The sequence below is a fragment of the Tenrec ecaudatus genome, chromosome 9 (assembly GCF_050624435.1).
Source record: "Tenrec ecaudatus isolate mTenEca1 chromosome 9, mTenEca1.hap1, whole genome shotgun sequence".
In the NCBI taxonomy this organism is placed as follows: Eukaryota; Metazoa; Chordata; class Mammalia; order Afrosoricida; family Tenrecidae; genus Tenrec; species Tenrec ecaudatus.
This window is the reverse complement of record NC_134538.1, coordinates 8,284,410-8,289,545: the sequence shown is the minus strand read 5'-3', so window position 1 is coordinate 8,289,545 and position 5,136 is coordinate 8,284,410. Positions and strand designations below refer to the sequence as shown.

The 5,136-nt window shown below is 43.1% G+C and overlaps 1 pseudogene; it reads left to right on the top strand.

The window, feature by feature from the left end:
* Positions 1 to 1,060: 1,060 nt before the first annotated feature.
* LOC142457062 (barrier-to-autointegration factor-like) lies at positions 1,061 to 1,311 on the top strand (annotated as a pseudogene).
* The last annotated feature ends 3,825 nt before the right edge of the window (positions 1,312 to 5,136 follow it).

Here is a 5,136-nt window from a genome sequence, read left to right as displayed (position 1 = left end):
TCCAACTCTTTGCACACAGTCGATTGTTTAAAGTGCTCACCTTTACAAAATTGCCAAAATTTATGATGCTTTGAATTACTTCTTATAACTCTTGTGGCAGCATCTTCATTGCTAATATTTGCTGATGAATCATACAGCGAGTTCCCATGACGTTTGGTGACTCATTCAGTACCAAACGTTGAAATCCAGATCGACATCCTAGCATAGCTGGAGCACCATCTGGGCAAACACCACAAACCCTTTCCCAAGAGATCTTATGCTCTTTCAGAAATGAACCAACTGTGTCAAATACATCACATGCAGTAGTTGTCGTTTCAAGAGGTTTGCAAAAAAGAAACTCATCTCTAAAGTCTCCATCATTAATAAACCTCATGTACACCAGTAACTGTGAATAGTTTGCAACGTCTGTAGATTCATCAAACTGGATGCTAAATATTGGAAGTGGAGAAAATTTAATTTCCTGGATGACCTGATCAAGAATATCAGCAGACATGTCATCTCTTCTTCTGGGGACAGTGTCATTAGATGAGAAATTGCACTCAATTTCATAACAAATTCACCTCTGATCATAACTCAAACAATGTCTTTGGCCGCTGGCAACAGTAAATCCTCAGCAAAGGTGTGAGATTTCATAGCTCTGGTGATTCTGAGTGACCCCAAATATGAAGTTTTAATGGGTGCTATGCTTTGTTTGTGGTACTTGCCACCAGTGTCAAGTCTGGCTTTCTTGAGTCCATCGGCTTTGCTTCTAAAATAGTTGGTATCCTTGCTGGCAAAGCTCAGATGCTTGCTATCAAAATGGCATTTTAGTTTGTTCAGCTTCATAGATTCAGCTGATAGACCTTCACAACAAATGACGCATTGAGGTTTCTCAATGACTGCTATAAAGATTGAGGTCAAACCATACTGTAAAATATCCTCACTGTATTTTCTTTTCTCCGTGTTCATCTCTACACCATCCACTGTCATGAGATGGGTTGTTAATGAAAATGATGTATAACAGTAGCTTTAATAATACAAAAGATGGTTGTGGGTGAGCTACCGATTAAGCCTGATCAAGATGACAACCTCCCCGGGTCACCGAGATTTTGTGGCGGCGCCCATGGGAGAACAACCGGTGCAGAGCCTGGCTGGGATTGACATCCTGGGCAGGAAGCTGGAGGAGAGGCCTATGTGGTCCTTGGGCAGTTTCTGGTACTAAAGAAAGATGAAGACCTCTTCTGGGAATGGCTCAAGGACGTGTGTGGCACCGATGCCAACCAGACCTGGAAGTGCTTTGGGTGCCTTCCAGAGTGGTGCAACACCTTGTGATGCTGTCTGGGGAGCCACCAGGTCCCAGGCCAGACTCTCAGGAGGTGCGGCTGGGTAGGGACTCTTCCCTGCCCTCTGAAAAGGAGAAGCTTGCTGTGTCCCGTTTGCATCCAATGGCTCCAGGGCCTTCAAGAGTTCCGCTCATCACCACTTCAACGTTTTCGGAATTCTTGCTCTTGCATGAGCTAACTTTCCTTCCTTCGAGTACAGGTCCCTTGCCAGGTCCATGGTCACAGTTACCAGCTTTCCTGGCCCTTCCCTCATGCTCACCTTCACCTCTGGTCTGTTTTAAGCCATTTGGCTCATTTTTGGAAGAATGGTCCTTGACCTTGTAAAGTTTTTTAAATCAATCAAGTCATTGGCCTTCAAAAAAATAATAACATAAAAGATGATGCATGGCATAGTTCGGTCAATACAGTTCATTAGTGTTTCCTATGATTTACCATTCTCTGTGTTTTTTTTTACATACCTGTTACTATCACAAGGGGGTAGTAATCACATCAACCACAACTAAATTTAAAAAGATTGATCAGCATCCAGATTAAATTCCCATGGTATATGTATGTATATATCTATATCTGTAGATATATATAGATATAGTTATATAGACATATAGATATAGTAGTTAATGATTTTACAGTACATGATTTTACATTTAACCAATTTTACCTCCTATACTGCTGCTTTCAACACAGTAGCTCCTTTTAGCAGAGTAGCTGTTTTCAACACAGCAGCTACTTTATACACCATAGCTGCTCTCTACACATGTGTGTACCAGTAATCTAGAGATAATTTAAACTATAAGGGAGGGTATACATAGGTTATACGCAAACAATGCACCATTTAAAATTGGAATGTCAGCACCAGCAGATCTCAGTATCTGTCTGGGAAAACCTAAGCCAAGAGGTGACTGTCCAACAGTCCTGATGATGGTGCTGGCGGAGATGAGCCTTTGATTGGCAAAGGAGAGTAAACGTCATGCACCCCTCTCCCTGCTGGAGGGGTGGGACCGAAGCTCACTCTTGAGTTTAAGAGGATTCTGAACAGAAGAGATTCGTGCCTTCATCTTGATTCCAGATTTCTGAAGGTTGAAGGTTTGCTTAAAGTCACCTCCTCAGTAAGGATGAAAGCATGCACTATCATCACCAATAGCCTCTAGTCCACTAGGCCCAGGACCATGGGCCTACAATGAGTCGGTGATTAACTAGGGGATGCAAGCCACTGTCACATCAAAAAGAGCAAGGCTGCACATATGAACCCAGTATGGTCCCAGGACACCAGCATGTTCCCCTAAGCAGAGATGTCTGTGTGCACAGATACCAGACTCTTCCAGACCAGGAAGTAGGCCCCTCCCCTCCCCAGACCAGCAATATATGACTCAGTCCTGAGAACCTCCCTGTTCACACATGCAGCCTTCTCTCCTTGCCGCCACATCTGCCTCCCTCCACAATCTCACCTAGTCTCCTGCACCCATATGCCACCTCCTGGAGAAAGCATTAAAGTGAAGACCTTCAATTAATGGACATTTTCACACACACACCCTCCCCGCTCAGTTTCAATTAGTTGACATTTTCACACCTTCTCTGAACCCCAAAGATCAAAATTGAGTGCTCTGTGGTGGCACGATTTTAAGTTTTCTATCATCAAGGAGTGGAGGACTCCTATTCAAAATTGAGTTTGGCTATAAAGATTTGAAAAATATTTATTTTTATGAACTAAAAAAGGGAGTTTTATAATCTGTTGTACCTATGAAGAATTATATCCAATGCATTCATTTTTAAATCACCTATGTACATTATTAATATAATATATATTATATACATATTTTATGTAATATATTAAAATATATGCATGTGCACATACACACCAGTAATCAATTAATCAGCTACTTCAAGTTGGCTCTGACTCTTGCCAACTCTGTGTGGGACCAAGTAGAAGCGTACTGTGTAGGTTATTTAATAGTTAATTTTTCCGAAGACGATCTCCAGGCTTTTCTTTATGGGTAGACTCAAAGATCCAACCTTTTAATTAGCAGATGAGTGCATTGTTTGCCCTACCTAGGGACAGCTTGCCCTCCCTGCCACATAAATATGGATCACTGTTGATATATTTTAACAAAGCGTAACACAGTAAGCATCCAGTTGTATAACTTCTTTCAATTCACAGAGCATTTGGGTTCTTGCACCAGTTATTAACACAGTCTTTGACTGTATGAATTATATATAACATTCATTTGAGGACAATTGCACCCAACCTCCCTCCTCGTGCCTTTTGAAAGCAAACAACTCCAATCCTCTGTAGGACACACGTCCGGGCCCATGCTTGCCTGACTCTTGAAAACTCTGGCGTGTGACTACTTCACTTAAAGAATTCTGCCCGGGAAATCCATGCAGGGTGAGAGCTAACCAACGACCTTTATGGAGGAGATCTTGCATGGAACAACACTCAGCAACAGGCTAGCAAGAAGCTGGCCTGTTCCACATCCTTCTCAACCCAACTTAAAAGGCTCTTTCCAAGGTGCTGACAATAGCTGAACTGATACTGTTTTATAAAAATGTTTCATCCTGCATCCTGAACAACCCCACCCACCAGGCCTTGTCTTCTAATCTAGAATCAATATTTTCTTGATACAAATCAAGTTCCTTGACTTTAGTTGCCCTTGATTGGTCTGACTTTCAGGTTTCCTTCAGTGGAACTTACCACAAAGGGCTGCGGTTCAGGTGTTAGCAGTCTCTTCTTAAGACACATCAAATGAACACAGTGGGGGATACAGGTGTTGCATGATATTTGTGGTGCCCAGAAAAGGGCTTCTATGGCTCAGCCATCCACACGTGACTGTGAGAAACATCACAAAAGATCTTATACATGGTTTGTGCTCAACTCAGTCAGCAGGACCCCCTCCATTCCTCCCCTCTGGGTGAGAAACACTGCTGAAGCCTGGAAATGGTCAGGTGCTAACATTCCTGAAACACTGGGTGAGAAACACTGCTGAAGCCTGGAAATGCTCATTTGCTAATATTCCTGGGTGCTGACACACGGTGTGGCCCAGATTACAAAGTGAGTACACTAATGGGCAGCAGCCTAACCTAAGAGTGCTCATTACAATGTGGGACCTGGACAGGACACCCTGTAGGTCCTGCTGTAAGAGTTGTCCGGCTCCCTATGGTCCGGGGGAAATGAGTAGCTGCGATGAGAATGGCAGAGAAGGGACATTGTTGCTGAGTTCTTCAAGGACAAGAGAAGCGTGCTCATGATAGGCAAGGGGCACTCTCAGGGCAAAGGCACCATGGTCAGCGATTCCAGAGTCAGGTCAGTTCCTGAGGTTGACGGTTTGGGGAATGTAGTTGATACAGATAGGGCATGTAGAGAACGCAGGACAGAGAGGAAGAAGCAAAGGCTAGACTATCAGACCTAAGGAATAAGGTTGGGTTCTGTCAGGAAAGCAATCCCCAAGCAAAACTAACTCACTGCCATGGAGTGAATACTGACTCACAGGGACTCTATAGGACAGGGTACAACTGTCCCTTTGAGTTTCTGAGACTGTACCTCTTTATGGAAGTAGAGAGCATATCTCTCTCCCACAGGAAAGTAATGGAGTGACATAAGTAATTTATGCCAAGAATGGATAGGATGGGGCTTGTATTTTAAAAGGCTGAGCTCTGCTATTCAAGAAGATATTGATTTTTTTAATTGAGTAGAACCAAAAAATCCCCAACAGTTTACATCAAAGCAGTTGGTTCACACACGCACACACACTGTTTTCTGTTGTCTTATACATGACATATTTGAGGATGTAGAGAAGTTGGCAATCTCGTGTACTGCTGT